We start from the raw sequence: 14,453 nt of genomic DNA, 5'->3' as shown, positions 1-14,453 counted from the left end.
CAGCGTATGTTGGAGTGTTCTGCCTATGTTTTCCCATACAACAAACCAGTGAATATAACAAAAAAGAAGCAGACTCACAGATATGGAGAACAAACTAGTGGTTACCAGTGTGGGGAGGGACAATAGAAGGGTAGGGGATTAAGAGGTACACACTATGTATAAGGTAAGTTACAAGGATATAGTATACAACACAGGGAACATAGCCAATATTTTATAATAACTATAAATGGAGTATAAACTTTAAAAATAGTGGATCACTATATTGCACACCTGAACTTATATAACATTGTACATCAACTATACTTCAATAAAAAAAAGAGAAAAGAAGAACTGGGGTATGGCCTGGATTCTTCCACATATCAGCTCTGTGCTGTTGGTTATATTTTTGTTTCCTGGGTCTCAATTTCCACATCTTTAAAAAAAAAAGTGATTGCACTATATTCCTACAATCAAAAATAAAATAGCTTTGTCCTGTAAAGTTTGTTCTAACTCTGAAAATGATTTTAGTGGTTTAAAAGCATTCTTCTATGTGTTTCCCCTAATTTTCCAATGCTTTAGCACATGCCAGAATCTAGCCTATTCTGACACTCTCTTAAAGGTATATGCCATTTCTAAAGTCTTCCTGGTTAGAAGCCTTCCTGGTCACCTTTCACACACACTCTTCTAGTTTGGACTTACTGGAGAAATCCTCCTGCTTTATATGCGTCTACTTTCCTTCCTCATTGTGATCAGGTGTAATAAGATAATTCGGATTTAAATGTTGACATCTTTCTACTATTATAGCCAGTTTTATTTTTGAGATGTTTTTAGGCCATGGAAGTAGCCCTTTTCTGTATTTATTGTGTGTTTGTTTTGACTTTTTCATTCCTACCTTCCTAATATCATCTAAAGGGCCCATTTAATATGCTTAGTCTTTCCCTTCCCTAATTATCAAGCTACTAAAGACTGCTTGGACACATTATCCCAATCCACCAAAAAGAGGATCTAAATATTCAGATCATTATACTTTCTCTGCCTTTTGGGGCTAGAAATCTAATGCTAAGGAAGTCAGGAACTTGCCAGATGCTTTGCTTTTAGTCAAATTAGCTTTCCAGTAAATACTTCTAATCTTTCCTAGATATGCCGATTTTAGTGAAATGCTATTACATACTCAACGGCCGATCAATATATGTTTTCATAATAGTTAAGAGAAAGGGGAATTAGAGTCAGAAATAGTAAGCCAAAGGTCTCACTTTAAAGAAGAGACTTAAAATGAAGAATAATGGAATGTCCACTTTCATTATTCTCATTCATTCTAAGCCCTTGTCAGAGCAATAGCAATTTAAATTTTGCCTGACTGGACGCAAGAGCTGGTTTCATGAAACCCTGAGATGACCGCTCACCAAATGTTTTGACCATTTCTTCTTGGGTTCCTTCCTGTGCCTGCCTACCAAATTATCTTTTTATGACAGCTGAGAAGTCAAGAGTGGGAGCTTCCTGGAAGGTGACCGACAGTGACGCCTGCATCTGAGCAGAAAGGGAGCGGAGCATCACACGAGAACTCACAGAATCAGACATCTACATCTTTTATTACTCAAATGACTTAGGCTTGGGAATTTGGGTCATGAAAATGGAATGACCCAAATGACTTGGAAATGAACTTTCTAAACTTTGCTCCTTTCCATCTCTCTGTGTGTAGTGAGCCTCCTGTAAGGCAGGGAAAGAGACTGCAGCCAGGAGAAAGAATCCCGAAGCCAAAGGTCCTTCCTGGAAATGTCACTTTCTTGAATTTTAAAGCCAAAGACATGGTAGGAGAGAGCAAACCTCTGACTCTCTTATTTCTTACCTTCTCTTGTTTCATGATTTTTTCGTACCATGACTAATCTTGCTTCCCTTACCATGCTTCTCTAAGTTTCCAAGGTGATATTAGCTCTTGTTGCAAGGCCCAAATGTCTGCTCCGGTCAGCAGCACACACTTTTGCCTGCAGGTCTCCTGGTCCTTGTTCTTCATTCCCCAGGGCAACTATGTTTAATACTGCTGATTAGGGAGACTTTCCAATGACTAGTGGACAATAGTAGTTCGTGTAGTAAAGCTGCCTCACACAGTAAGCACAAACTAGTAAACAAAGCTAATGTCTCTCTTCTCCAAAGAGATCTGAGTGGCCCCATGGCCTTGACCTAGTGTCAAGTTAAATCACTGACCAGACAAAGTAGTAAAACTCATATCACAGTTGGCCACCCCACATTAGGGACCTCAAGAGTAAAAGCAGAGGACTCCATTATTTCTACCTTGAATATAAAAGCAACAGGCACCTACACTGCACAGCATATTAAAATGTTAATTATTTGCTCTCTTTAGTCTTAGCATATGAAACAAATTGCCTAGAATTTAAATATACTTTATATGTTAAATATCAAGAGACCTAACATTTTATTGCTTGTCAGCATTGCTCTATTAAATTTCAAAGCTAGCTCTTCTTTCCTGTAAGCACAAACATGGAAGATGGTACATGTGTGTCGACCAGAAAAAAAATAAAAGTGCATGTACGTTACCTTGACCACGCTGCTATTTAAAGTTAAAACTAATCACTGATCCCATATTCATTTTCTCTTCAGGTATATTTTACTTTTATCATGAACTTATGGAAATTAGCATATTTGTAAAATTTACATTAAATCTGCCAGTTTATACTACAGTTTCCTACAATCTAAGTTTTTGAGTTTGTTTAGAAAAAAATTGAATCTGAAAACCATTTTAACACAGGCACTGATTAAAACATGATCAGTGTAATGCCTTTGTAGGTATTTTTCATTAGGTTTTCATGCAAGATCCCTTTAGAATAGAGATTTCAGAGTTTGTACCTTTAACTCAAAATGGGACTAAACTTAATGTTGAATTAACAGGTCATTTGTTGTTTAATGATGTAAAGTTCCAGTAAAAATCATGGCTCATGGAAGCTTAAAATATACTTAACACAACATTTTGAAAGGTAGAAATCTTATTTTCCTTCATGGGCACTTAGAATTATAGTTGAATGAGTTTGTGAATATAAATAGGACTTTTTCTCTTGACTAGAGGTGTTACCCTCCATCTGGCTACCTTCCCACTCAGGTAATTACACTAGGCCTTTTGAAATCACCCCTGAAGTTCTAATTAGACACAATCTTCCTTGCTTCCTGTTGTAAACTGCTGCTTTGAGTCTCACTCTGAAGTGTGTTTCAAATCCATGCCCACTCCCTATCTTCCTGACTATTCCTGTGACTTTGCTCATCAATGCTCAAAAGGACGCTGCGTGATCTGAAGGGGGCTACGGGACTTGCAATATCTTATCGTCAGCTTCACCACTGACATTTCACAAGGGCCTCTGCAGTTAAACAAAGTGGAGATGGAAACAGTAAACATTCAATGGCAACTGTGGCACATACCATTAGTAATGTTACTTATTTTTCCCTTGAATAATTCTCTAGCACCTATCAGGCCCTCTAGAAGAAGGAGCTTTGAACCAGATGCTGAATCACTTTGCAAGTGTGAATGATTATGTTATTAACAGTTGACTGTATAAGGGTAACACCTGCAGCAGTGAATCAACTTAATCAGTTTAATAGAATATTTTAAAAATCGCCTCAATGAAGCACCAAAACTAAGAATTCTCCTTGAAAAGTGAAAGCAAAATCATGAAATGTGCACGTTCTCAAATTTAAAATAATTTTACTGCAATTTTCTTTTTTTTCATGAATGCTATTCAGCTACAGACCATGTTATCCTGGAAGCTCACATAAAAATTTCTGGGAATGTATAAAATCAGTTTGTAATCCCTTTGTTGAAGCTATCATTTCTAAGATATAGACATATATCTTATATGCATGTTGGCGTATATCTTAGGTAATGACTTTAAAGCAGCCCCAATGAAGAATATATATATGTATATAAATAATTGAGAATTTTCATTTTTTCTAATTAAAATAGCAAAATGTTATGCAAATAGAGTAATGCCTTATGTATCTGACAATCTAAAGAAATATGTTATTCTCCAAAATTCCATGTGTCAGATAAGAAAAATTGAGGGAAACTGCATCAGAATAAGCTCTTATTGAAACTGAATCTTTTTGAGATTTTTAGAAATGGTTTAAATTATAGGGCTGAGCTAGGTCAGAACAAGAATTTTTTTTTTTTTTACTTCTCTATTTTTGGTAATTGGCTAGGATTTGCATCGTTTTCAACTACTTTTTAATAAATTCCAAGCTTTGGGCACTGAGCATTTCTATATAACATCACTGACAGAATTAAACAGACACACCACAGAAGGAGGTAATTCAACAATTTAAACTCTTTTACAGGGATAATGAAGTGAGAGTTTATGGAAAAAATATCTGGTGGATTATTTCTTTTCCAGAAATCTCTTCTTGCTTGGAGAAAGATTTAAACTGTTAGAGGTTTTGATTTTTCATTCAAGTATGTGATTATTTTTCTTATTTTCTGTGGGGAAACACTGATGGGCTATTCCTTTGTCTCCAAAGGTGGTCAATGTAGGGTTAAAGCGAGACAAGGTCAAAGGTGGTCATGTGACAAGAAGAAAGTTGTAAATTACGGGTGTAGGTTCTGAGAGGCTGGTGTTGGGTATCACAACGTTGTTACCAACTACATTCTGGTCAAGAAAGTAAGCCCTTGGACAGTAAGAGGGGCAAAAACTTCCTAGCCATGTTATGCTGTCATCAAACAGTGGAAGTTTATTCTACTTTCTTCCTTTGCCTTCAGAGCCCAAGATTCTAAAACCAGGACAAGACCTGGATGGTTACTCTGGTGCTATGGCAAATATTTTCATCATAAAATTTAGAACCTAGAATTTAGCTATGATGTTGACACTCCAGCATGACACTTTCCAAAGGTCCTTCACACGGGATCAAGGCAAGTAATCAGAAAAATAGAAAAATATTTGAAGAAGAAAGACATGATTGTAATGGATTAAATGCTTCCCAGTACCTACATCAGGCTTGAAAGCAGGCTTTCAATCCACAATATTAAAATATTGTGAGCAGGCTTTCAATTCACAATATTAAAATATCTGGGCAGTTAAAGATCCCCTATTTCCATGGAGAAGGCACTCATCTACGTGGGAGGCCGCATGATGTAGTGGAAAGAACACAATTTAGAGGCTTATGGACCTGAATTCCCATCCTACCTCATACAGTAAATAGCTCCATAAACTTGGGCAGTTACTCCTTTCAGTTAGAGTTTTCTCATTTTAAAAACACCTACTTTGCCGTGTCTTTTGAGGACCGGACATGCAGGCCCTAGCAGAGTGCCTACAGTATTGTGGCAATCAAGAAGGACACCAACATGGATGTCTTCTCTTTATTAAAACTGCATTATTCTACCTCATTGCTTGAATTGACTTCACTGAGTAATGCTAGCAAGACATTCATACTTCTACATAACTCATCTTAATGACAGTATCTTACAAGGTACTTAAAACATAGCAGTCTCTCAATTAATATTCCCTTTCAATCGATAACTGAGTTTCCCTGACTTGCTGCTTTATATTGCAGCTCTCTTCCTCTGTCCCCGGTATATAATCTTTAATGATTGTAATGTAATGACCTTCCTAGATGATAAGCTTTACAAAGGGAGGAACTGTGCTGATGTTGCTCACACTTAGCATGATGCAGTTAATGAGCACTTACTGAATGAACGTATAAGTGAAGGAAGGCATAAAAAGTTCTTATTATTACCATACAGTATATTAGCCTAAGAATGTGACTCATTGATATATATTAGGCAAAAACTACCTAGTAGATAAAAATTAATTTCCATGGCAGTAGAAAGAAGTGAACTAGCTAACTAAATTACTTTATCTTAATATCATTAAAAAATTTTAAATATACATGAAAGTAGAGAGAATAGTATAATAACCTTTAAATACCCACCATCCGGCTTCAAGAGCCATTATCTTCCAACAGATTTTGTTTTATTTATTCATACTTCAAAACATGAAACACAAAACTTCTCTAGTGGGGCACTCTCTCCACCCAGGTTGTATAGGTATAAGCTTCATTCTTAAATTGCACACAAGGGCCCAGTCAACTTGAACATGAATTGACAGATTCAAAGAAATGAAATTCAGATGACCAAGAACTATAGTTAATAGAAATATATTTTAAAAATGACAGTAAAACCATATTAAAATTATTGAAGATATAAATTAAGGAATTGAGAAAAGCAGCTTGCAGGAATCAGCCATTCTAAGATACAGAATAAAATCAAGAAAGGCAATAAAAGGCTTTGAGAGAAAAGGAGTAAGTAAGAGAAGTAAGGAGTAAGAGCAAAGAAATACAGTAAGTTATATAGAATAAGTAAAAATAGGTAATTAGTATTGAAGCACTTAAGATATCATTGTGCTGAGAAGGGGTTGTGCTGGTATCTTCTGTTTGCTCCACCTGATACAGTCTTCACACTTCTTTACCTACCCTCTTCCCTAAAGCCTGCCTTGAATGTATTACATCATCATGACCCTAAGTCCTCTGGTTTTGGCTGAGTTCAGCCAATTGGTAATCCTGGGAAAAGATCAGAGGGAGGGGAAAAGGGAGGTCAAGTGTATTTATTTCCCTTGTTCTCTTCCTGTGGGTTCACCTAGGACTGTCTGTATCTTTCAATAAGGTCACTGCTGGACTCAAGGAAAGAGATGCTTCCAGGTTCCTAACCATTTTCCCTCTTTGTTCTGAGACTAGAAATAGTGACCTTTCCACTGCTGCTTGACCCAGGTTCTTTCACGCTCTAATATAAAACCCATAACCCCTCTCATCTTTGTAAATAGCCCCGTGGTGAATCAATCCTCTTCATATGAACTTAGTTTGAAAGTTGTTGCTTTCCTTTTGACTTTTGACTGATACAGAAGGCAAATGTATTGATTAAATTTACACTTTGAAAAACTTAATGGCAGTCACAAAAAGAATAGAAAGAGAATGATCAACTTGCAAAGAAAAGGAAAATAAAGGAGATGAAAAGATAAAACTCAATCCAATAAAATGCAGGAAAAGAGAGGGGAAAAAATGGTAAACAAAAAGTACAAAATAACATTGTAGAAAATAATTAAGCAAGAGTCCCAGTGCTGGTCATGGTGGAGTAGCCTATAATAGACTCATCGTTTACAGATAAAAATTATAAAAGTTGAACCAAAAAAAAAAAAAAAACCCAAGGGAAAAAACCTCCACAACACAATTCAACAAATAAAACCCTTGATCCTTTGAAGACATTAGAGAACATCCAAAGTAGGCAGAAACTATAGGAAATACAGTTCTTGAAGGAAGGGAAGTTTACTAGGTAAGCTCCACATTTACTGGCCTTTCCTCTAAGGGCACTTCCCAGTTCTCTGTGGGCCAGGAAGGCATGTAACCACACTGAAAAGACCAGGGATTTGGGGCTGCCATAGAGACTTGAAATAAGCGGGGAGAAACTTATACACAGCCATTGCTTATACATTGTCTATGGCTGCTTTCACGCTACAGCAGCAGAGTTGAGTACCTGTAACTTCTATGTCCCCCCAAACCTGCAAGATTTGCTATCTGATCCTTTTATTGACCACTTCTGGCACAGGAGCTAATAGATCCACTGGTGTTACATTTGCCTGCAAAAACATTGACCTACACTGGAAGAAAATAACATCTGCTAGAATCTTAACAATTTCTCATGCACATTGACACTACATCAAAAATCAAGAGGCATGCTAAAACAGTGCACATTGACTGGAAATCAAGAAAAACAATTTACAACAGAAACAAATCTTGTTTCTGTCATGATTTAGATATTTTAAGTAGAAGTATTTAATTCTTAAAATTATTTTTATTTTGCAATATTATAGACTTACAAAATTTTGCAGAAATAGTATATCAAAGTTGTCTTCTACCCTTCACTCCTCTTTCTTCAATGTTACCATCTTATCTTATATAATCACCATATAATTTTCTAAATCAAAAAATTAACATTGATGTAATATTATTAAACTCAGAACTTATGTGAATTTCATCAACTGTCCCACTAATTTTCTTTTTCTGATTCAGGATCCAATCCAGGAGCCCACATTCCATTTACTTTTCACATCTCTTAGTTTCTTCTAATCGAAAGCAAGTTTTCAGTATTTTTTGTCTTTTATGAGCTTGACACATCTGAAGTATACTGGCTAGTCATTCTGTAAAATGTTCCCCAGTTTGTGTTTGTCTGCTTCTTTGTCATGATTGGATTGAGGCTATACTTTTTATGGCAAAAACATCACTGAAGTTGTTTTGTACCCTGTGCTTTGCATAATATCAGTAGGGACATGATGTCAATATGCCTTATTACTGCTGATGTAAATTTTGCTAGATTAAAGGAGTGTCTACCAGGTTTCTCCACTGTAAAGTTATTATTTTCCCTTGGTAATTAATAAGTATCATGTGGGGAAATACTTTGAGACCATGCAAACATTCTGATTCTCACCAGTCTTTCACCTACGAATTTCATCAGCCATTGATGATTTCATCTACAAAAATTATTACCGTGTTGTCTGCCAAATGAGGATTTTATTTCTATTGCAATCATTCCTTCTGCACTAATTAACTGGAACTTTGCTGCCTGGAACAGTTATCTATTTCATCATTTATTTATTGATTTAGCCATTTATATATATCAGTAGGAACTCAAGGTTATGTATTTTATTTTATGAGTTATAATTCATCACTATCACTACTTATTTTGATACTCAAATTGACTCATATTTGGCCACTGGCAGCTACAGTATCCTTCAGACATGCCTGAAAAATTTTTGAGCACTTTCATACTTTCTGGCCCATGAGCTTTTCCAAGCTCATCTGAATCCAGGTAAAGAGAAAATATCCAATTGAGAGACAACAATATTAAAAACCAGAACAGAGATTAAAAGACATGTAGAATATGGACAAATGCCTTAACACTCATGGAACTAGAATCCCAGAAGGAGAGCATAGAAAATGCAGCACTGCACCACCAGGGAAGCCCAGAACTTTCTTTAATCTGATAGTTCCTATTTTTAAAATTACAGCTAACATTATACTTAACGGTGAGATATTGAATTTCACCCTAAGGTTGGAAACAAGGCAAGGATTTCTTCTTTTTCTTACTCCTGTTTAATACAGCTGTAGAAGTCCTAGTCAAATAACATGGCATGAAATAAAAGGCATAAAGATTGGAAGGAGGACACAAAACTGTGTTTTTACTTTCAAAAGAAAATGCAAAACAATCTATAAACTATTAGAATAGATAAAAATTAAATCATATTTCTACATACTATAACAGAAACAATAGAAAATAACATTTTAAATAAGTCCATTTATAATAGCATTGAAAAAATTAGATAATTAGAAATAAGTTTAACTATTTAAATTTTAAATATTTAAATTTTAAAGAAAACAACAGAACGTAATTGAAAAAAATATAAAAGATCTAACTAAATGGAGCAACATGCCATGTTCATGGATTGGTAGACTTAATACCATCAAGTCCAAAACTTTAATAAGGTCAAATCAGAATGCCAGAAGTTTTGAGTGTGTATGTCAATTGATGACTTGATTCTAAAATTTATGTGAGGATGCAGAGGATCTAGAATAATGGCTAAAACAATCTTGGCATATCAAAGTGAATTTCTAGATCTTATATACCATTTCAAGATTTACTACAAAGATTGATTATATTAGTATGACAAAATGGTAGTGTCAGAAAGTGAAAAAGTATTTTAATGGAACAAAATAGAAAGCTCAGAAACAGACGCACACTTAAATGGCCACTTAATATATGAGAAAAACACTAGTAAAATTTATTGATGAAAGATTGGTCTTTTCAATAAATGATGCTGAAGTATAGAAGCCATATGGAAAAAAATAAATCCTCACTCCTTCTTCACACTAGTCACAAAAGTCAATTCAAGATGGACCATACACATAAATGTAAAAGCAAAAATTATAAAGCTTCTGGAAGAAAACATAAGAAAATATTTTCAGAAACTTGGGTGACCAAAGATTTTTAAATGCCACACAAATAAAGCACTAATTATAAAAATTAAAAAAGATAAATTAGATTTTATAAATGTCAAAAAATTCTGTCATCAAAAGACTCCAGTGAGAAAGTGAAAAGGGAAGCCAGACACTAAAACAAGGTATTAGAAACACATATATCTAATAAAGGACTAGTCTTTAGAATATACAACTTCAATAAGAAAAAGACTGAATTTTTGAAAGGAAAAGGACTTGAACAGGCACTTTGCAACAGTCACTAAGAGGATACTATCCAAATGGCCAAGAAGCATACAAAGATATACTTTACATCATTACTCCTCAGAAAGAGAGAGGGATGGACTGGGACTTTGGGATTGGTAGATGCAAACTATTATATTTAAAATGGATAAACAACAAGGTCCTACTGTATAGCATAAGGAACTATATCCAATCTCCTGGGATAAACCATAATGGAAAAGAATATTAAAAAAAGAATGTATATATATGTAAAATTGAGTCACTTTGCTATACAGCAGAGATTGGCACAACATTGTAAATCAACTATACTTCAATAAAAAAAATTCACAATGAGACAACACTACATATTCATCAGAATAACTAAAATGTGAAAGTGCTGGCAAGATGTGAATCAACTGAAGCTCTCCTACATCACTGCTGGGAGTGTAAAGGGTAAAATCTTTTAGAAAATTGGCATTTTCTACTCAATGTAATTATATGCTTTCATAAGACTCAGCAACTCCACTCGTAGGTATATTAAAAAATAAGAAATGCCCATCAGAATACATGAAGAAGGAAGTCCATGGCAGTTTGATTCAAAATGGCCTCAAACAGAAACAGCCAAAATTCCCATCAATAGGAGAATGAATAAACTGTGATATAGTCACACAATAAAATACAAAAAAGCATTAAAAAAACAAACAAAAATAAACAATGAAGAAACTACTAGTACATGCCACAACGTGGATAAATCTGACAGGTATTATAATGAACAAAAGAAACCAGGCACAGAAGAGTATCTATCGAATATTTTATGATTCCATTTATAAAAAACTATGAGTAGCCAAAATTCATTGATAATCATAAAATCAGATTAGTGGTTAGCACTACAAGGAATTATAGGCTTAGATAAGACAAGAAGGAGTCTTCTGGGGTTCTGCATATGTGCCATATCTTGTGATTAACTACAACGCATAAGATGTATTTTAAAAATCATCAAACTTAAGAGGGAGGAGATATGGGGATATATGTATATGTATAGCCGATTCACTTTGTTATAAAGCAGAAACTAACACACCACTGTAAAGCAATTATACTACAATAAAGATGTTAAAAAAATCATCAAACTTTATACTGAAAATTGCATGTTATATCTCAATTTTAAAATGAAAACAATCAAGATAATCACAATAATATACATGGACAAAATTCATCAGTAACAATATATTCTTAAATTGGAATATAAAATAATCCATCTATGTGCTGTTTATAAGAAAGTCTGAAGCATAAAATCATTAAAAGATTGAAAGCAAACATTCAAAATTCACAGTAAAGAGAGTCCAAGTAAAGCAAAAGCAATTGTGAAGAAAAATGGAGAAGATAAGCAAGGTCAAAGGAGGATTTGATTTACTACATATGAAGATCACTATAAAGCTATAGTAATTAAGATACTATGGTAATGGTAATGAAAAAAAAATCATCCAGTTGAATAGAATCAACAGTTCACATGTATATAGGATTAATGTATTTATGAGTGCTTGTTATATTGACTGAGAGGGAAAGTATTCTGTATACAAATTATCCTTATTGAAGAACCATAAAAATGCTATTTCTAGTTTACATCATATAAAAATATTTCTAAATAGATAAAACAGCAAAATATGAAAAGCAAAAATTTAAATATATTAGAATAATATGTGGAAAATACCTTGAACATTTATTAAGCAAGATAAAAACAGAAATCACAAGGAAAAAATTATCAATGAGTACCTTAAAATGCAGTATGATTAAATGTACAGTATAAGTGAAAATCAGCTTCACTTATCATCATTGTGGCTGACAGCCACAATGGGGAACAAATATTTTCAAGTATTATAACAAAGGACTTATTTCTAAATTATATTTTTAAAAGCTCCTAAAACCTATATCAAAAGGGACAGACTACTTAGACCAAAAGGACGAGGCAAAGGATATGAAAGGAAATAAAGGAAAGTTACATGTGTATGCCTAATCAAAACATAAAAAAGAGGGGGGACCTTCAAGATGGTGGAGTAGTAAGGCGTGGAGATCACCTTCCTCACCACAAATACATCAGAACTACATCTACATATGCAACAACTCCTACAGAACACCTACTGAACGCTGGCAGAAGACCTGAGACTTCCCCAAAGGCAAGAAACTCCCCACGTACCTGGGTAGCGCAAAAGAAAACAGAAAAATCAGAGACAAAAGAATAGGGATGGGACCTGGGAGGGAGCTGTGAAAGAGGAAAAGTTTCCACACACTATGAAGACCCTTCACTGGCAGAGACAGTGGTGGGGGGGGGGGGAAGCATTGGAGCCATGGAGGAGAGCGCAGCAAGAGGGGTGCAGAGAGAAAAGTGGAGAGAGTCCCACAAAGAGGATTGGTGCCGACCAGCACTCACCAGCCTGAGAGGCTTGTCTGCTCACCCGCTGGGGTGGGTGGGGGCTGGGAGCTGAGGCTCAGGCTTCGGAGTTCAGATCCCAGGGAGAGGACTGGGGTTGGCTGCGTGAACACAGCCTGAAGGGGGCTAGTGCACCACAGCTAGCCAGGAGGGAGTCTGGGAAAAACTCTGGACCTCCCTAAGAGGCAAGAGACCATTGTTTTGGGGTGTGTGGGGAGAGGAGATTCAGACCACAGCCTAAAAGAGCTCCAGAGATGGGCATGAGCCACAGCTACCAGCACAGACACCAGAGACGGGCATGAGATGCTAAGACTGCTGCTGCAGCCGCCAAGAAGCCTGTGTGCAAACACAGGTCACTATCCACACCTCTCCTCCCGGGAGCCTGTGCAGCCCACCACTGCCAGGGTCCCGTGATCCAGGGACAACCTCCCCGGAAGAACACACGGCATGCCTCAGGCTGTTGCAACATCACGCCGGCCTCTGCCGCCGCAGACTCGCCTTGCATTCCGTACCCCTCCCTCCCCCCCGGCCTGAGTGAGCCAGAGCCCCCTAAGCAGCTGCTCCTTTAACCCCGTCCTATCTGGGCGGAGAACAGACGCCCTCAGGCGACCTACATGCAGAGGCGGGGCCAAATCCAAAGCTGAACCCCAGGAGCTGTGCAAGCAAAGAAGAGAAAGGGAAATCTCTCCCAGCAGCCTCAGGAGCAGCAGATTAAATCTTCACAATCAACTTGATGTACCCTGCATCTGTGGAATACCTGAATAGACAATGAATTATCCAAAAACTGAGGTGGTGGACTTTGGGAAAAACTGTAGACTTGGGGATTGCTTTCTGTGTCTAATTTGTTTCTAGTTTTAGGTTTATCTGAGTTTAGTATTTAGAGCTTATTATCACTGGTAGAATTGCTTATTGATTTGGTAGCTCTCTTCCTTTTGTTTTCCTTTTTTTATTATTTTTTTATCTTTTTATTTTAATGACTTTAATTTATTTTATTTTACTTTTCTCTCTTTCTTTTTTTTCCCCCTTTTCCTTCTGAGCCATGTGGCTGACAGGGTCTTGGTGCTCCAGCCGGGTGTCAGGCCTGAGCCTCTGAGGTGGGAGAGTCGAGTTCAGGACATTGGTCCACCAGAGACCTCACGGCCCCACATAATATCAAACAGCAAAAGCCCTCCCAGAGATCTCCATCTCAACACTAAGACCCAGCTCCACTCAACGACCAGTAAGCTACAGTGCTGGACACCCTATGCCAAACAACTAGCAAGACAGGAACACAACACAACCCATTAGCAGAGAGGCTGCCTAAAATCATAATAAGTTCACAGACACACCAAAACACACCACCGGATGTAGTCCTGCACACCAGAGAGACAAGATCCAGCCTCATCCACCAGAACACAGGCACCAGTCCCCTCCACCAGGAAGCCTACACAACCCACTGAACCAACCTTACCCACTGGGAGCAGACACCAAAAACAACAGGAACTAGGAACAGGCAGCCTGAGAAAAGGAGACCCCAAACACAGTAAGTTAAGCAAAATGAGAAGACAGAGAAACACACAGCAGATGAAGCAGCAAGGTAAAAACCCAACAGACCAAGCAAATGAAGAGGAAATAGGCAGTCTACCTGAAAAAGAAGTCAGAATAATGATAGTAAACATGATCCAAAATCTTGGAAATAGAATAGAGAAAATACAAGAAACGTTTAACAAGGACCTAGAAGAACTAAAGAGGCAAAGAGGCAAAGAAGAACAGAAGGCAAAGACAATATACTTACCTTTGCAACAATTTACTATAAATATAGTGGATGAAATTG

At 36.6% G+C, this 14,453-nt stretch overlaps 1 protein-coding gene across 2 annotated transcripts in view; it reads right to left on the bottom strand.

The window, feature by feature from the left end:
• Positions 1–14,061, bottom strand: part of MPDZ (multiple PDZ domain crumbs cell polarity complex component) — a 558,334-nt gene extending 544,273 nt beyond the window's left edge. Inside the window, exon 1 of one of the 2 annotated variants that reach the window (XM_089913222.1) lies at positions 12,641–14,061. The gene's annotated coding sequence lies outside the window, so the exon portion shown is untranslated. The remainder of the gene's footprint in view (positions 1–12,640) is intronic. The other variant, XM_089913221.1, reaches the window with a different exon arrangement.
• Positions 14,062–14,453: the final 392 nt, after the last annotated feature.

Source organism: Delphinapterus leucas, chromosome 6 (assembly GCF_059928025.1).
Source record: "Delphinapterus leucas isolate spDelLeu-1000000601 "Yukka" chromosome 6, BTC_Dleu_Yukka2, whole genome shotgun sequence".
NCBI lineage: Eukaryota > Metazoa > Chordata > Mammalia > Artiodactyla > Monodontidae > Delphinapterus > Delphinapterus leucas.
Note: the sequence above shows the minus strand (reverse complement) of the source record. Positions and strands in the feature narration are given on the sequence as shown.